This window comes from Polypterus senegalus, chromosome 16 (genome assembly GCF_016835505.1).
Source record: "Polypterus senegalus isolate Bchr_013 chromosome 16, ASM1683550v1, whole genome shotgun sequence".
Lineage (NCBI taxonomy): Eukaryota > Metazoa > Chordata > Cladistia > Polypteriformes > Polypteridae > Polypterus > Polypterus senegalus.
Window position 1 is genome coordinate 91321052 of NC_053169.1, and position 20120 is coordinate 91341171.

Genomic DNA, 20120 nt, shown 5'->3' on the forward strand with positions numbered 1-20120 from the left:
CCACCAATGCACCAAGACAGCATGCTGTTTTGGCCAAGTCCGTCATTGCACCATGATGACATGTTATTTCAGGCGCAGTAATTTTACTTTTCACAAGCTCACGTGGCAAGTGGTGATTGGTGCAAAGCTTGGAACATTTTTATACAGCATCCAGTTTCTGGCAGCTTTCTACTTTATGCCAACTGAATGTCTCAGTACTTTTTTTGTATAATAATCCAGTCTGTCAGATTGCATCTTCTCCTTGTTCTTCAGGCACTCACTCTCGCTCGCTCGCTCCCTCTCCCTGTCTGAGTCTAGTCGGTACGGGGACGCGCGAAGGCGCGCTCGTTGACATCTACGCGCACACACACATACCCCCAGTCCGCCCGACTCTCGCGAGGATTTTCCCACCGTAGAGTCGAAAGAGAGGAGAGCGAGGAGACAGACGGAAGAAGTACGGGGTCGTGCGCGATAGACTAGGCGGAAGAGAGAGAGAGAGCGAGCTAGAGAGAGGGAGGGAGGGGACGGGAGAGGGAGAACGAGGGAAAGAGGAAAGCCGTCCTAGAGGTGGCTGGCGTGACGTCACGAGTTTCCTGAAAGTCAATAACAAGCTGCGGCGGGCGGCAGAGCGGAGGCATAGCGGCGGTGCCAGAGGCTAGGAGGAGCTGCAGCCGCTTCCCATTTATCATTACTCTCATTATTGCTTCTGCTGCTGCTCTTGTTTTTATTGTCATCAAAGACAACGGCGGTGTGAGCACGCACCTCTTTATTGTTTTTCATCTTCGTGCCACGTTTATATATACATCTACGGACAGAGTTGTATGTATATATATATATGTGTATATGTTGTGTGTGTGCGAGGCTTGGCTTTGCAAAATTGTCATTCTCGCATAGGAGAGACAGACACGAGCGTTTACCAGGGAGGCTGCCGAGGGGGGAACCCGCTCGTCTGCCCGTCACTGCCTGTGCAGGTAATAATAACACACTCGTCCTATAGCAGTGCAATGTAAAGTTGTATTATTGTATATTTATATAAATATATATATATATATTTGTGTGTGTGTGTTTGTTTGCTGGCCGGGGTGCGCACACACGCCGCACGCGGGGGCTCAGGAGACGGCGGGGAGACCTGGGGGTCTGGAGAGATGCTGCGGTGGTGCAGCTTTTCGGGCTCCGGCCTATCTGCATCTCCGCATTGTCCCCATCTTTGCAGACTAGGAACGGCCGACTACGGCCGACACCTTTTCGTGATGGCTGATCATTTTGTGTGCGGGGAGGGTGCCGGCGTGTCCGCATTTTTTTTTTCTCTTTTTCTTGTGTATGACACTGCGTCCGTGTGTGCTCATCTGAGACCTGGCGACGATCAGTTTGTGGCCGTTTGGAGGCTTTGATCATGGCTGAGACGATGCAGTAACATCCCCCACCACCCCACCTCCCCTCCTCTCTCTCCTCCCAGGACTTGCCCTGCTTATATCGCCCACATTGCCAAAAAAAAAAAACGTTTTTGGGAATTAGTCTGCTGGATGGTGGATGCCTCGATTTGTCTGGATGGTTTGCTTCATTTGTGTGCGTTTCATTGCTGGCGAATCTGTACATCTCGGCCATTGAAGTGTGTTAGTGATGCAAGGATGTGATGGTAAACAAACCCCTCGGCTACAGTCTCTAGGCTGCTTGTGACTGTCAGCCCCCCCCACCCCTCCTTCACTTTTTCTACTGACCTTTCTTACTTGAGTTTTTTTTATTTTTTATTTTAAATGACTGCTTGGTTAAATATTTTGAAGTAAAGCAAAGCCTATTTGGTTTGTAAACAGAGAGCCCGACTTCCCTCCTCAGACAGAAACACACCCACCCATCCATCCATCCTAAAGCTAGGCCAGACTCAAAGCTTGGGAGCTGTTTCACTTTGCGTGATCTTTTGCTTTGCAATTCTTTAACCTATTCTTTTTTTTTTTTTGTAAATGAAATTGATAATGAATTCTCATTATTTGTTCAAGATGAAACATTTACTGTTAATATTAATAACTGCAACTTTCTGCTTTCATTTTTGTAAAATGGTCCCTACAGTCCTCCATGTTGTGTTTTATTCTATGCAAGGCACTATATGCAATAAATGTGTTGCTGACAAGAACAGAGACCACAAACCTGAATGTTGGTTTACCTCCTATACACAAGATTAAAAGCTTTTGAGCTTCTATAAATGATGATGGTATTGACTTTTTATAAGCTGTCCGTAATTCATGTTGTTAAAGCGTTCCACTTCGTTGAGGTGGTCTTCACTTTGCATTATATGTCCACGATGTTACGCGGTACGCCTGGTTACGTTCTGGGGAGGGGTTATCTGAGTTAAGTAACATTGACCGTCGAGTAGACCAAACATAAACGTGCAATCCAATTGGCTGTTGTGGAGCACCGGAGGTCTACAGCTAGACCCCTCTCCCAAGTTTGGGCCATCAAAGGCACTACATGCTTTGAAATAAGAAAAGAAATAAAGGAACTGGTAGATGCATGTGAGTTTAAAATTAACTTTTTTCCACCAACTTGTTAGAAGAATCAAACTATTTCAAATTTTACCCTTACTTTCTTAGCAGATTCCTTTATCCAAAGCGACTTACAAAAGAGTTCAACATAACTGAGTCAATGTCAGTCTGGGGGACAGTTTGGGAACAAATGTTACGGGACAAGGTGACAAAATTGATCCCCCAATAGTGAAGAGTTTAGAACAAAATACAAGCGATTTACAATGCCTGCCATATAAAGTCTGTCAAAGCATGGCAGTTGTTTTCACCTGTTCACATCCTTTGCTTTGCAATTCTTTAACCTGTTTATGTGTTTTAATGAAACTGACAGCGAATTCCTATTCTAAGTTCAAGATAAAACATTTCATGTTAAATAATTGAGGCTTTTTACTTTCCTTTTTGTACTGGTCCTTACAGTCATCCATGTTGTGTTTTATCCCCTGAAAGGCACTATATGCAATACGCGTCATACTGGCAAGAATTAAAACCACAAATGTTCGGTTACTTCAGGTACACACAATTATCATCCTTCGAGTTAATTTGTCTGGTGACAGCTTCAGACTTTTTTAGGCTTTTAAACAAACTGCCCCTAAGTCTTGTTGAGAGCCCCCCAAGTTTAGGCAGTTAAAGGCACTGCATATTTTGAAATTGGCAAAGGGGAGAAGTAAATAAATGCATGTGAGTATTAGTTGTCACTGGCTTAATAGTAAAATCTTAAACTATTAATACCTAAAAAACTATCTGGGCTCTGCTGTACTTGTACTTAAACAACTATCTGCACGTTAAACTGCTGTAATATTTTACCGTACTTATTCTATCCATACTGTACCTACTGTATACACTGTCCATATTGTATTTTTTAACTCGCTTATCATTCTGTCGATACTCTTGGCCTGTTCAACCCCTCCCTGCTTTATTTATTTATATTTATCTGATTGCCTGCAATTAACTAGTATTTGCTCCTATGGTTAGATGCAAAACTGCATTTCATTGTCATGGAACTTCTGTTCAATGACGACAAACGTCAAATCTAATCTAAAATCGCATTTATTTTTGTCAAAATTACATTTACTTGCTCAGCAGATGCTTTTTATTCAGAGCATCTTATACAAGAGGTCAGCCTGATTGCGTAATCATCAATCTGGGAGCAAAGGTTATAGGGCAAGGGTACAAAATTGACCCCCAAAAGTGAAGAGGTCAGAACGAAATAGAAACCATAAAGTCTTATCAGTCTGTCACAGCGTGGCGGTTAGCTGTTTCCCTTGCTGACATCTTTTTGCCTTGCAGTTCTTTCACCTTTTATTTTGTCTTCTCAGTTTCAGCCTTTTATACATATTGTGCCTCTCATAATGAAAAAGTGTCACTTTGAACTGCATCTTTTTCACTGTCAAATTAATGTTTATGTGCTTGGGAGATGCTTTTACCAAAGTTAATTCTTTCCATGTATGTTTTGCCTGTGAGTGCTGGTTGCTGAAATGACTTAACTGAAGGTCAGTCACACAGTAAGTCGGCTTGTTTTCTGGTGAACTTGTGTCCTGGTAGTTATTGGTCCAGTACTTTAGCCAATGAACTGCACTGTTGGCACAATGAACATTTTTTTTTAGTGCTGCTTATCTGCAGAATTTTAAGAATGTGTTACCGTACATGTCTGTGAAAGTGTTGCATGACACCATAACGCTAGGCAATGACATATTAACCCCAGGTATGTTTTTGCCCAAGTGTAGTGAACAAGTAGCTGACTAAGAATTGGGTTTTTTTTATATTTATATGAATAATGTGTGTGAAATCTGTTATGTAAAGATCTGGAGCAACTTTTCTTTGACCTGAATTACTTCACAAGTTTGTCCAGGTGTGGATTGTGCCGTCTTCATGCTGTCGGGCAGGTGGAGTGCTTCTGGATGTTGATTGAGAAGGAAATTTAAGCACCGTCATAATCATCGGAAATGTTACATTTCCAAGGGTCACGAGAAATGCAACCTGACCTTTCCAAAACTTTGTCGTAGTGGCATAACGTGTCTAGAATTACCTGTCTGCACGAAATCCTGACCCCTGCTCAAGAGGTTAACAAGGAAGCGGGCTTTCGGTAAAAATGGCCGCAGCTATGGAATACTTGGCCTGTAGCTGAGGAAAGCTGCAAATCCAAAACAAACAGCCTAGTAAATTGTTTTTAAAGCAAATGTTGTCTCAGTAAACAGTGACATTTTATTTTGGTGTCTGGGGAGAAATGAGGAACTGTATTTCACTGTTGTAATTTTTTTTACTTGTTTGACCTTATCTATTTATGGAGGATCTGAGATTGGATGACAGGCATGGAAAAGTTGAGCAGTGTGAAATGGAGATTGTGCAAATAGCTGTGGCTTTGGGTGAAGAAAGTGGCTTTCTCTACTACCTTGCTCTAGATGAAGGGAATTGTGATTTTCCTCTTTTTTTTTTTTTTGTTTGTTTTCCTTGTATTTTGGAACATACTTGCAAATGATTTTCATCTGGAGTGTTTGCTGTTCACACAGCATTTTACAGCAAAGCAAATATTATAAATGGGTTTGGCTTGCACCGTGTTTTTATTTTTCTGCTTCCTAAAATAATACAGAGCACTATATTTTTAAAGATCAGAAAGTGTCATTCCTGTTTAAAAGCGGTTGAAATTACAATGTATTACATCCTGGTTTAATGCTGATTCTAGAAGCAGGTTTTTCACCAAAACAGGCGACAAAGTAATTATTCAAATGTTTCTGCTTTTTGTACAGTTCAAAAGTACATTTTTATTTTTTTGATTTTATGTGTTTCAATAAGTGAATCCTAATTCATTTGCAGTGTATGCACTTTACCAAAGCCACCATTGTGGCATTGTACCTCACAATATATAAGATTAAGTTGATATAAATGGATTAAGTTCAGTTTATTTTTAAATAGCATGCTTCTTGATGGCAAGCGTTGGAGATTTGAGTATGTATGTATTAACAAAGAAGCATGGATTGGTTTCAAATGTGATCCAGTTTATGTGGATTCTAACCCGACATGACCGGCATGGCAGCAGATTAAGGATGAGAGGTGCCAAGGAGCCTCTCTTGACAGTTTGCATGCTAGTTGGAGGTTTTGTGATGTTTCTTCTGTTAGATTATATATTTCTCTTTAAACTCGCAGAAAGACAAAATAAATTGGAAATTGGAAGTTTCAAGATAGGGTAGTTACTGCAACTTAACAGTGTCATCTCCAGACAGAGGAGTAGCTTCAGTGACAGACTTTTGTCACCGTCCTGTTCCACTGACAGACTAAAGAGATCGTTCCTCCCCCACACTATGCGACTCTTCAATTCCACCCGGGGGAGTAAATGCGAACATTAATTTTATTTTAATTCTTTTCATTTTTATTACTATTTAATTTAATATTGTTTCTTTGTATCAGTATACTGCTGCTGGATTATGTGGATTTCCCCTTGGGATTAATAAAGTATCTCTCTATCTCTCTATCTCTCTATCTCTCTATCTATTATATAGCACCATTCATCCATCTATCTATCTATCTATCTATCTATCTATCTATCTATCTATCTATCTATCTATCTATCTATCTATCTATCTATCGCTCACTCAGGATAGTGTCAGAGAGTGGCAGGGTGTTGTGTGTTGGTTAGCATGTGCAGGAAAGAATTTCACTGTACCATATGTACGTACAAGTGACAATATTCATAATACCACTACTACTGCTTTCTTTTTGTATATACTTAATGTCCCAATAACACCATTTTTTTTTTTCTTCATGCATACGTTGGATAAAGCCCCGGAGTCAGGCCCGTCTGTCTCATTTTGGTTTCTGGTGTTCGTGGAAAAGTGGCATTAAAATGTCATTTATTTTGGAACACTGAATGCATAACCACATTAGGAGAGTAAGCATATAGACAGCACAAGGCAATCTGATTACTGTTGTTGAAAGATTTTTGAAAACTGTCTGGAGGAGAAGTGAAGTCCAGAAGAAGTACCTTTAACGATAATTGAAATAGATTGTCATTATTCAGAAGAGAGGTTAGTTTCTAGGAAATCCATGTAGTCTGCACAAGTGACAATAATGACTTTATAATAAACTGATATATTACTTCCAAACCTGTGTCAGAGTATATGTTACTTTTTGTATACGTATATATATTATTAATAATGTATTGCAGTTTATCTTATTCCGTGCTTTAACTGAAGTTGAATACATTTGAAATCCACTCTATAGGCAAAAAATGAATATTCTGTTTCTGTTCAACCTAATGTAAAATATATACATACACTAGGGGGCTTTGCCCGTCAACCCGCATGCCTGTGCTACGCGCTCTCCTCTTTGCGGTTCTGCCGCTCGTGTGTGGGGATGCGGATGTAGAATTTAAACAGATTGTTATCTTCGTGGGAATTGTTACATATGCATAATAGAATTAGCTGTTTTACATTACAGCGAGTAATTAACCATATTAAAAAATACTAGCAAAACGTAATAATTTGAAAGTGAATTATGTTTCATCTTGTGTTCGAGTTATTCATTGCATAATACGATTTCGTTCTGTTTGGCTTTGAAATTAACAAGCAAATACTTTTTAAACTTTTACTGTAAAACTTCAGTAAAAACAATTTTTTGAATTAAATTTTTGTCAAGATTGCATTGAATTTTGATTCTGTGTTTGGACTTTCATAGTGACAACACAACATATAACTGCCCGTGATTGAATTTCGTTTCTTTCTCTGTATTAAATAAAACAACTTTTTTGAATGTTTGGCTCTGAGATTTGTTAATTGTCTTTGCAAAAGCTACTCTAATGGGAAACTGTTAACATTTTAATACAAATGGCATATCAAGATCTCCTTTGTTGTCTAATGTTATTGCCTGAAGATGTATCCAAAAAAAGTAATGTAGTACATCTTTCTTTCTACAGTATTTTGTGTGGTGGAAGACCAGATGGTGTTAATAGTTGTAGATATTCTTCAGGATATTGTAAGTTGATGTTTTCAACTTCTGCACGATCACCACCAACTGTTTCAGCATAGTATATTGATATGCATTTAACCAATTTACCGTGTAACCGATCGACATTTTTGGCGTTGATTAGTTTGACTTTGTTTCTCAGTGCTGGGATTGCCCGTGTACTCATTTGTTCTGTTGATAACTCTCCATGATGAAATTCTTCAATAAGGTTTAGACATAATACGTCTTCTTTCATCGTGAACTTAAAGTGAGGAAAACGTTAAAATGTATAAGAGCTGAGACAGCAAAAACTGTGTCTGTCAAAAGCATTCACACGAATGAGAGTTGAGAGGACCGTGTGCGTGGTTGAATATGATTGAGAGGAGGGCGTGACTTGAAAAAAAATCTCATGGCCAAAGTCTTGTCTCATGGGGCTTGAAAATATTTCTTGAAAAAGGTTTTGTCTCGTCTCAGGATTTTTTTTTTTTTATATAATAGAGATCTATCTATCTATCTACTCATTTTGTGTCACTGGAATCTTTGAATTGTGGAAATGGCTTTTCTCTAGAATAAGACTGGGAATACTCCAATATTGCATATTATACACATCAGTATATCCATCAAGATGTAGGTGAAATACTTTTAAGATGAGCCATTATGTATTAGTAGGGCTGTTGGCCAATATCTGACACCAGCATGTTGCATATTTAACATATGAATACAGTATGTGTTGTATGTCAAAGAACATTTTAAATTCTTGGGGCTGCATTCTATGCATTTCCATGAGCTACATGTACTATTGAATCATTTTTAAACCATTTACTGGCTGGGGTTTGTAATCATTTATGTAGAATGAGGTAAGTGATTTCCTCTGATGTTTTCAGCTTCTCTTCTTTCTCTCTATTTATATCAGTTTGCGAATTATTTTAAATCGGCCTTTAGTTGCTTGTGATGGCTGGAGTTGGAAAGAATGTCCTAGATTGTAGTGTGTGCTTGATTTTAGTATGACAATGCTTGTAAACTAACTTGCTGCATTTTAACCACTTTCTTACCTGTAACAATGTGCAAACCAAAATGAACTGAAAAGCCCCTTTTAATATGGACACAGCGTTTGACATGGGAATTTCTGTAACCCAGCTAATGTTTGTAGTCCACCATCTAATAGAATGTTGAAGGGTTGCAGTTTCCAATAAAATGCATTGCTTGTACGTGACCAGAGGTAGTGCACTGCAAACTATGTCATGGCTGCATAGATTCCTGTGGTTAAATACAGCAGAAAAAAAACAGAGGGTGGAATCGTGATAATTGATGAAACGAGGGCAACTGTGTGATGTTGGCTGTAACAGTGTATTGACGATGTGATTGATATCCGCCGATGGCTTTTCATTTGATTGAGCATATATGGGACAATCTGAGGAGCCCTGCTCCCTTCGTGAGCCATCGCCCTGTTGGGGAGTCTTTTATGAAGTGTTTGGTTGGATTTTTCAAACCAATTTCTTGCGTCACTTTTATTTATTAATATTAATGTCACCCAAAGGAGTCCCCTCCTATTTCAATGAGTTGTTCTCTTATCCTGGTTTTAAAATAATTTGTTACTCGCATGCAACTCATCCTCTGTGCTGGGTTTTCATGCAAACTGGTCTGCTGCGTGTTGAGTGTAAGTATTTTTTTTGTCGCAGCCATACTGTACTTTGTAAAGAATACAATATATATATATTTTTCAGAATGGATGAATTGACTTCATTGTATTATTGCATTGGGCATCCCACAAATAAAAAATAATGAGTGATGTGTTTTTTAATTTCCATACAGCATTGCTCCTTTTTAATCCCTGTACTTGGTGTTCTTTTACAGTCGATGTGTAAATAGGTGGGCTTCTGTTGCATCTAACTACAAAACCTTTTCAGGGCAGTTCACATTGTATTACTACAAGATGCTCCTCAAAAGTAGTCATTATTGGTTGTGATATTTTCTCAATTTAAATACTTAGGCAGCTGAATCTATTATGCTGTAAAGAGACCCGGAGCATCAGCCCAGAACGGAGTATTAGGTTTGATGGGTGCGTAGTAGCTCATTTTAAATCCCTGGTTTAGTTCGTTTTTTTTTTCCCCCATGTTTACAGGGGCATTTTTCTGTTGCATGTTGGTCAGATGTACTCCTGTTGCCCCCCCACCCCTCCAGTGTCATGAGCAGGAAGTATTTTACATGCCATACATTATGTTGCCTTCATCCTGGTACAATGTTTTGTGCCTTGTGTTTCAGAAAACAAAACCCATTTTCTGGACAAAGGATTCAACCTCAACATGTTTTCCACATTTTGAATGCACAGTAGATTAAATTGGGAAAACTTCCCTGTAACCATATTTAAAAGAAAATGGAAACATTTAACAGACCTATGCAAAATGAGGAACTGAAATTATCAGGTTAAAATTATGTATCCCCTTTGCATTACATGCTTCAGTTTGCTCAGATATAAGATTCAATTTATTATTTATGTATATAAGCCCTTTTACAGTAGGAGATTCACCAGATGTTTTAAACAACACACCAGCTTGCTGTCTGTCAGACCACTTACTCTATTTTGGGGCAGCAGGGAACTGGACTGTGTCCAGACAGCAGTAGATCCAGGGAACAAACCTGCTCCGAATGGGACTTAAGTCAGGCGCAGGACATATTTGCAGCCAGATGATTTATTTTAGATTGGGATATGGGAGTCAGTCAATCCAGTGTAGACCTGGAGAGCGCATATACAGCACACGGTCAATGTCAAGGGGCTAGAGGGTCAAAAACGTTGGATTTTGGAGCTACAAGCTATCCATAACAAACTTGCCAGAAACTCCGCTATAGTTGCATTTAAAAATAAAAGTACAGGATAAATTCTTAAAACATTAAGATATGTGAAAGAAGGTAGGGTATGTCGCTCAGCTTCAAACCCTGGACACAACTGACCTGAACAGTCACATGTTCAAATACAATGATTTTTACTGTGTTTAAGTACATTACACACATATATTTATTCATAGCGTCTGTAGTCTGAGACTCGATCTGTGGTTGGTCTGCCAGTTGGCAAACATCTGCCATGGGCCCTCGGTTGCGAGAAGCAGATCATAGAATGTTACATAGTTTACTGTCAAATAATGCAAAGAGTACGCGACACGTGTTTTGCCCTTATTTGGGCTCATCAGGCGTACACACTCCACTGCACCCCTCGTGGGGATTGAACCTTGGATGTCAGTGTCAGAGATGAAGTCCCTTTACGCTGCGCCACGGCATGTGGTTCATTTATCTAACAGCCTGGAGATCGGAGCAATTACATTCATAGCATCTGTAGTCTGAGTCTCGATCTGATTGTATGGGTGGTTACCTGCCAGGTAACGCATGTGGTTGGTCTGTAGTCTGCAAATATCCGCCACAGGGCCCTCTTCAGTTGCGAGAAGCAGATCATAGACTGTTACATAGTTTACTGTCAAATAATGCAAAGAGTACGGGACACGTGTTTCGCCCTTATTTGGGCTCATCAGGCGTACACACTCCACAGCACCCCTTGCGGGGATCGAACCTTGGACATCATATATATACAGGGATGATGAATCCTTTGTCTGTCTTCTCTTCCTTTCAGCCCCTTATCCTCCACACAAATGTTGTCCTCCCGGACTCTGACTCCCTGAGGTGAGGTGAAAACCTCCTGTTAAGTTGGACTCTGGAGGTACATCCGGTTCTGGTGGAAGTGTCATAACGCAGAGATGGTTGATCCTTTTAGCTCCCCCATGAGCAGCATCCATAACATCTAGCAGGGACTATGATTCCCAGCTTGCCCCGTGGTCTGGAAACTGGGAATCGGTGACCTATGGATGCTTCCCTCTTGTGTGCTGCAGGATTGTATACTCTGAACCGGCCAACTCCCCCCAAACCCCCTGTCCTTCCATTATTCTGGGCTTCCTTCCAGGTAAGGGATTAATGCTCCATCTAGTGAGGGAGGATAAAAGACAAGGCATTAAATAAAGAACTAGAGCAGTTTTCTCTGTTTTGGGTCCATTTTTAATGGTACTCGGATTTAGTCACTGGCAGTAGTTCCAAGGACTCAGAGATTAGAAATTTTTAGGAGTGAATAAAAAAGAGAGAGTCATCATTGTGGTTGTTTGTCGTGACTGTTGTCTGGTGTGAAATAATTAGATGCTTTATTTTATTGATCATGAAATGGCATTTCATGTTTGGGCTTAGAATAATAAATGGACACCAGTGACACTGTCCAGCCAGCTCATGCCAGCAGACCACTGAGCCTCTTTTCCACATACCAACATTTCTTTTAACTGCTAGCACAGCCAGTTTGCATTTTTTGTTTGTTTGAAAGTTCTGTTTTCACTGTGCCGTCATAGCAACCAAATATTGTGTGGTCTTTAAGCTGGTTTTCACTTGAGTAATCAGGTTAAGTTTCAAAAGTCTCTTTAAAAAAAAAAAAAAATGATAGTGGAAATTAGAAAATATATATTAAGCTTATCTGTATCTGTTTAAAAATAGGTCTGTCATATCTGTGTTGGATGGCGCGGTGGCGCAGTGGTAGCACTGCTGCCTCACAGTTAGGAGATGCGGGTTTGCTTCCCGGGTCCTCCCTGAGTGGAGTTTGCATGTTCTCACCGTGTCTGCGTGGGTTTCCTCCCACAGTCCAAAGACATGCAGGTTGGGTGCATTGGCGATTCTAAATTGTCCCTAATGTGTGCTTGGTATGTGGGGTGTGTGTGCCCTGCCCGGGGTTTGTTTCCTGCCTTGTGCCCTGTGTTGGCTGGATTTGGCTCCTGCAGACCCCCGTGACCCTGTAGTTAGGATATAGCGGGTTGGATAATGGATGGATGGATATCTGTGTTGGATAATCCAAGACGTGGGGCATCATACAACAATTTCCAAAGAAATATAGATGATTTATATGGCACATTCCCCCTTGTAGGCAGTTAATGCTCCTTCTTTGCCCGAGTACTGTCTGTAAAGAGTTGTCACATTCCTGCCATGCCTGGGTGAATTCTTGAAGGAACGGCGGTAGCCACCGGTCCACATCATTTTCTTACCTTCGTATTCCAGTCACATGGCTGCAGGGATTATGTATCAAATATGTAATTGCTGCATTGTTTTGTACTTTTCCGTCACAGTTCTTTATCTGTAAGTCTGGTATATAAGCACAGTGATGTTGTTTTTAGTGAACAGCACTGTGACAGAAGAAATTGAAGAAGAATAATAAAATGCTGTCAATGGCTCTCTATCCAGGTCGATAGGTTCTTGTCTTCTTGCCACTATTGCTAGAATAAGTCCAGGTTCTCTGCAACCCTGAACTTGATTAAAAAAGTTGAGTAGTAAATGTATGGATCCTACCCTGGTAAACAGCATCATGCCAAGGAGGAGTACAGGCGCATGAGAGTCGTCTTCTTCTGGGGTATTTTGAAATGCTGCATCTTTGCATATTTGATGTTGAATGTTATTAGATTAAATAGGTCAGCTTTATTAATCCCATCAGAAAATATCAGATACATACAGCAGCTGAAACATAAAAACCAAGGATAAAAACTCAAAGGACAAATAATACATCTAATAAATTAAATAAAAATAATTGCATATTGTGTAGGTATTTCAAAGTGAACTTAAGAGTACTTCGAAAGGAAGCATTGAATTGCCTGTGAGCAGTGGGCAGAAAAGACCCCCAGAGGTGCTTCTTTAACACACTCTGGTGGAATGAGCTTGTTGCTAAAAGTGCTCCAAGAGAGCGCTTCCTGGAAGCCACCATCCTTTTTTTTTTCACAACAGCTTCTAGTGTTTCCAATTTCCGGCCTCCACTAACATCTTCTTTGTAACATAGGCAACTGCTTCTAATTATGATGCACATTTCAAGTAATTTATATATATATATATATATATATATATATATATATATATATATATATATATAAAAAATTGGGAGTGGTCTCCCCTCGACTTTCTCGTATACTCAGATATGGGGATGAATATTTGAGGAGTAAACTGCAAGACAATAATTATATTTTTATGTTGTGTAAATTAAAATACTATCAACATATCAAATCTAATAATATATTGAACAATTATTATAAAAGTAAAGTTGAATAAATCGGACTCTGCAGCTGCATGAATAAAAAGTAAAGTACCGCTTCCGGATAATGGAAATAGCCCAAAAGTTGATAGAAATCAACGTTTTTTTTTACCTAATACTTGTATGCAAAATTTGGTTGACCTAAATGATAACGTACTCACAGACCCAATTCCAAATGTCGTATTTTCGGACTCGGGTAAGTCTACAACGTCAAGATTCATTAACTGTAACTGGTTACCAATTGAGAAGGGCAGCAGAAACGAAAACATTCAGTCACTGTGGCCCTCCTGGATCAGAGTTTGACACCCCAGGTTTGCAGTCTTGTATTCAGAGTTTTGAAGTCCAGCCGTAACATTTTGATAGGATTTAGGTGGGGACTTTGACTGGGAGACTCAAAAATACATATTTGTTTCCTTTTCTAGTGTTCTGTGGTAGATTTTCTTGTTTAGAATCATTGATTTGCTACTTATAGATTAATCTTATAAAGGAATTATGTGATAGAAAGTGCAATTCGAGTTTTGTGTTCTAGTGAATAGTCAAATGTCCCAAGGATCTTGAAACTGCGCCACTACCACCACCCTATCCTTCATTTGGTATGAACCTGTCATCATGGAACACAGCCTTCGGCTTTCCACAAATGTAAAGGGATCTGTCCGTGTAGCTCCAAGTATTCAGCTTTTAACTCTTCTTTTCACACAACATTCCTCCATAGCACCATCCATGTGCTCTTGTAAAGCTGTAAGAAAGTATCCGTGCTCTGTTTAGGGACAGTCTTTGCACCGCTACTTTCCTATTATTCACATATTTTACAATTTGTTTCTCTTGTTGTAATCAAATAGAGACTTTGAAGCCTGCAGTTATATAGATAGTTTGGTTTTTTTTTTTTTGCAATTTCCTGCTCTTTTCTTGATGTGAGTTTAAATGGTTCACTACTGTTTGAAAGAATTTTCTTTCTGGATGCTGTCTGTGGCTAAAGTTTGGACCCCCAGGCCTTCAGAAACTAATTTGCAATAATTTTCAGATTGGTAAGCATCAAAATATATATGTTGCAGACTTCTTCAAGAAAATAGGATATTTTGGGCACAATTTGTCTACAGAATCTGTGTGCTTAGATGTGCATTTGACTGATGAACCGAAGTTTGTGAGATTTTCAGGCAATTGTCCCCAATTTTTTGTTTTTATTTCGGTTGATTGAATTTGTGTTAAGTAAATGATTGAGTAATAAAGTCAAAGGTTTCTTTATGTTGAATCAACTACATTTAGCATTCATTTTAATTATTAGGGTCGACTAGCAACTTGTAAAAGTGGCTGCCGTGGTTGGTTAGGTAAATTGGTGTAGCTGAATTGGCCCTTGTGTGTGTGTGTGTGTGTGTCTGTACAGTATGTATGTGTATGTATGTGTGTGTGTGTATGTACAGCATGTATGTGTGTGTATGTGTGTGTGTATGTGTGTGTGTGTGTGTACAGTATGTATGTGTGTATGTACAGTATGTATGTATGTGTGTGTGTTTTCACCCAGCAATGGGCTGGTGCCCTGTCTGGGGACTGTTTCTACATTGCACCCGATGCTTGCTGGGGAAGACTCTAGCTTCACTGTGACCCTGATTGGAATAAGTGGGTTTGGAAGTGGATGGAAGGAAGTACAATGATATGTTTTCATAGATGGTTTATTTGGATTGACCCGCCTTATCTTTGGGAATATGACAATACGACTCCAGGACCCCCAGCGGATGTGCAAAATCCATAGGTTTCCAGAACTTGTATAAAAGCATAAAGTCGTTCACATGATGCGAACACAAGGGCTGATATCAGTGAGACGGAGGGTTGGCCGGGCTTGGGTACGTCGTGACTCGGCAGCATCAGCCGGCGTGCGTTTATTGTGCGTATTAGAGCAGGCAGCGCTACAGTTGGGAATTTCAAATGTTCTTTTTCAAGAATAGTTTTTTTTGTTTTTTTTCCTGCATATTTTTTTGAACTATGGGTGCCAAACTCACAGATAAGGCCAGCTGACTGTGCAAAAATATTTGTTGTGCATAACAAAAGTCATATAAACAATAATATTCAACAATCTTCTGCATATTTTATTGTACAATAGCAGCAGACGATTATGGGTATCATTTCTGCCTGGTCACTTTCTGTTGTATGTCCTGTTTTCTAAACTATTTAGCAACCTTCTCTTTCTTGTTCCTTTAGTGGGTTTCTAAAAAGTCGATCCTTGTATCTTGCATTCAAATAAAAAGAATCTCTTGTTGAAGGTAAAATAATATAGGTGTTTAATGAATATTATTAACATTGCAGTACTTCGTGGAAACAAGTGTCAAAAGTGTGCTGATTTTACTTGTATGTAATGAAAATTATTGAGAATGTGTTTTGTTTGCTGTGTCAAGTAGTCTTAAGTGTCTTATCACATTTGTAGTGCCAAATGCCTTCACTTGTTTTCCATCACTGCTGGCTTTTTTCCGGTACATGTTCCTGTCAGTATGTCTTTCATCTTCATAAACTTGAAAGGGATTCTACTCAGCAGACATGTTGTAGCGACCGTGGGTTCAGTGGGATTTGTCTGCCCTTTCACATTCACTTAGCTAAGGTAAAGGAGTCCAGTTATGTGCTCATGATTGTAGGGTGGCTGGTCGTTGCATTGATTTTTTAGTTTGCTTCATTCACAAAAAGAAAAGCCAGAACGTGGGCACAGTTTTCATTTTTCCTTAATCTTAAAACCGACTAGTGATTAGCAAGTTCTACACTACCAGTCAGAAGTTTTTAGACCTTTTGTTTTTCTTCAAATTTAAATGGTTGAAATGCAACGAATGACCTAAAATGGTGAAAAGGTTTAAATTTAAAGTTTAGGTTAGTAAAAACTGAAAAACAGGAAATAACAGAATATTACAAATTGGCCTTCATCAGGGAACAACAAATTGATTGCTGCATAACATCTGTAGGTTGTAACCTAAGTAAAGTAAACCTTGCACGTTAAAGCGAACAGTTTGCACAGGTGTCCCAACTTCTGTCGATTACTTAAAAACAACTGTCTGTGTGTCTTAAAGCAGAGCCGAACAGACTGATTACATTTGAAAATAAACTGGAAAAACTGAGGTGTTCTAAAACTTTTGACTGGTAGTGTACTTGGATTAACTGATCACTTATATTGAGCAAAAACTGGTGATTTTCAATCCTTTTCCAAAAAACTGGTGCATCACTGATGTGTCTGACATTCTTCTAAACCAGAGAGCCAAAAAGGGCTTACGTCAGAATGGTAGCTAATTGCAACGTGGCAGCTGTTAATGTCAAGTCCCAAAATTGTTCACTGTGGTGCAGTGGGCAGTGCTGCAGTGGCGCAGGGAGACTCTGTTTAATATCCAGCTAAATCACTACTTGTGTAAAGTTTGCAAGTTTACCTGAAGTCTGTGTCTGGCTGTTTGTGTGTTTTTTCTCCTTTTCCTCCCATAACCCAAAAATCTCTGGTGTTCATTTGACGAGTAACTGTAAATTAGAGCATTAGAACAGTCTAGATGAGAACAGGCCATTTAGCCCAACAAAGCGCGCCAGTCCAATCCACTTAATTCTTTTAAAAAACATCAAGTCTAATTTTGAAAGTCCCTAAAGTCTTACTGTCTACAACGCTCTTTGGTAGCTTATTTCATGTGCCTATGGTTCTCTGTGTAAAGAAAAACTCCCTAATGGTAAGGTTAAATTTCGCACAAGCAAGTTTCCAACTGTGTCCACGTGTTCTTGATGAGATTGTTTCAGCATAACTGAGTGTTTATGGTTGATAGGCCATCAGTCTACTGAATGGCACAATCTACTGTCGTTTTCTGCTTTTTAGTTGATGCAGCCTGTGACTAATTAGATATAATTTGGATTCCAAAATCTACGAATCAAACAAGTGAAAGGTTCACTCAAATATCCTCCATCTCCTGCATTATCACATTTTGGGTTAAGAAGCAGTAACATTAATTATTGGAAATATGCAAACACCTGGGAAATCCTAAAAGTGGCCAACACTTTTTCCTTGAGTCTTATCGCACTAGAGTTACAGGATTGAGAGATCAGATCACCTGCTGCAACTCTCGTCGAGTCGATGGTGTGAATTGAACTGGTAACCTTGTCCTTTACGGTCCATTGCCTTAGCCAGTAGGCCACACTGTCTGCAGTAGGAGGTATCACACCAGTCCTGTTTTACTTTCTGTATCTTGAATTTTACAAGTCTTTTAAGATCCTTTCTTTGTCTTCACCTTTTCTGCTTCATTAAATTTATTTCAGTGTGTAACAGCTGGAGTTTGTAAATGTCAGTGGTTGGTTGGTCATTTAAGCCTTAAATTTGCAGCTACTATTAGGAGAAGCTCTGCTCTTAGTACTTACTGCAATTCACGTGCTGCTTGTCTACCAGTCATACAAGGATGAAAGATGCACATGTAATGTGTGAGATTACAGAGATCTGTTTTAAAATACTATTGTGTTTTATGTATTTGGCAATAGGAAAAGGATTGTAAAGCAGACCTTAATTTCTTTGCAGGTCTGAGTTTTCTCTCTGTGACACCTGTGGATCGTCTTTATCTTGTGTGTTGTCTTTTCATGGTAAACATTGTCTGAAATGGATTTTCGTGTTCAGTGCCAAGCATTTTTTAAAGAATATTTTTAAACAATAGGATGAGCTGGTGGTTTAAGTGTGGAAGGCTTTTGCTCTTTTATTTTCTTTTCATTTTACCAATATATGAATAATGATGAACATGAAGAATGTTGAAGTCCAAGAAATATAGTACACATTTATTATGAAGAATCGGCAACATCTAAACATTTGCACAGAAATGTTAATTTAGAGTCCAATTACAGCAACTCAGAATTGACAGGTTTAATTTTCATCTTCTTTTGGGTTTATTCTGCTGAGCACTGGAAGGTCAGGTGGACCGCACTGTGCCTCTACTGTAGGGTGTCTGGTAGCATGACAAACTCAGGGATTTATTCTGCATTTTATGCTTATTTAGGTGGTTGGTGGTTAGACATTGGGAGGTTTGGTTTCAGATGTGCAGCATGCGTTCTCCTGTTTACTGCTGGGATGCCTCTCTCTTTTCTCTGTTCATTCTGTCACACTGTGCGCTCTTGATCTTGCTCTCTCTGTGCTATGGCAGGCATGCGGTGGATTATAAACTAGCTGATTCTGCCTGTTTCCGTTTGTTTTTGTAGGCATTTCAGTACAACATTTGAAAAATGGAATAAAGTAAAAGGAATCTGAGTAGTGGATGGGGTGAACTTTGTTGGATTTATGTAATGCGGAGTTACTAGTTAACTCGCACATGTGCTCACCTGTTCTACAGTAAGTGACCTGTGGATGGAAGGACTTCACTTTACAAACGTGGATCCATCCTTTGCTTAGTAATTCTATATTCTCTGAAATGGGTGAACACTCCTTCATGTCACTAACATGCATTTAAAACAGTAGGGACTCCAGTCACATTAAATCACTAGAATAGAAAAGTAAGGAATCAAATTACTCAATAAAATAATAGTACTAAAATAACACAAAAAGCAATCATAGGCTCCTGGGCACTTATGTAGAAACGAAGAGAGAGCAAGAGAGAGAGAAACTCTTAAGGGCACAAACCCATTGGCTTTTAAAGCAAATGTTTTAAAAACTGTTTTCTTTTATGAAAGCTAAAATATTGAACAGTGTTATTTCCTTGCATGCCTGTAACCTGAAAATGCAGCTTGGCTGGAAGAATCGCCTTCAATGGTACTGTTGCACCATGGGACAAAATGTCACCTGAAATGATTCATGGCTTGGTATCCTCAGTGCCAAAACATCTTTTAAGTGTTGTGAGAAGGAATGGCGACATTACAAAGTGGTGACTGCTTTCTCGTTCCAGCTTTCATTGAAATGTGTCTGTAATGAAATAAGTCACAGTAAATTTAAGAATCACTGCATTTTTTTTTATTATTATTAGTATTTTTCCATACTGTTCACAACTTTTTCTGATTTGGGTTTTGTATAATTGCTTTACTCTTTGTGTGAGTGGTGTTTCAAGTCTTAGTCTGGAATTGAAGTGCTTGCTGTCTTTTATTTTTTTTTTTTTAACTATTGACATGTTGCTTGGTATTCACAAAGGTGATTTGTTGTAAAAGTGCTCAATTTGCTTTATGTGTAGCACTAGAACTTTATTTTAAATATTGCATTTTGCTGTAAGTACCTTTTTATAGTGCCTGCAGCCTTGTATTCCGTAAAATTAAATTGTAGGCGTTAGCTGAAGAGAAACGAAAATAGCAATCGCGATACAGCATGCTTTTAAGAGATGGAAAGGGAGAGCCTGGATGGAGCATGCAAACGTATTGCCATTCAGAAGGACCACAAATCACTGGGCTGAATGTTCACATCTGTTGATTTGCAGTAAGACTTGATAGACTGCACAATAAAGTCTAGACTGTATTTGGGTAGCATTATGCACACTTCCCATCCGCTCGGAGTAAGAATTCCCACGAGGATCTATTTTACCTTGAAGGTTACTCTGTTTAATTCCCCCCCTCCCTCACTTCTTTCTATTATAATGCATTGATTGATTTTAGTCCGCAGAGTTAAGCCAACTGGGCTTAAACAGTAGCCTGAAATC

At 39.2% G+C, this 20120-nt stretch overlaps 1 protein-coding gene across 1 annotated transcript in view; it reads left to right on the top strand.

Moving 5' to 3' along the window:
* The first annotated feature begins 381 nt into the window (after nt 1-381).
* The window catches only part of akt3a (v-akt murine thymoma viral oncogene homolog 3a), a 400245-nt gene continuing 380506 nt past the window's right edge, over nt 382-20120 (top strand). The window contains exon 1 of the mRNA XM_039738729.1: nt 382-950. The gene's annotated coding sequence lies outside the window, so the exon portion shown is untranslated. The remainder of the gene's footprint in view (nt 951-20120) is intronic.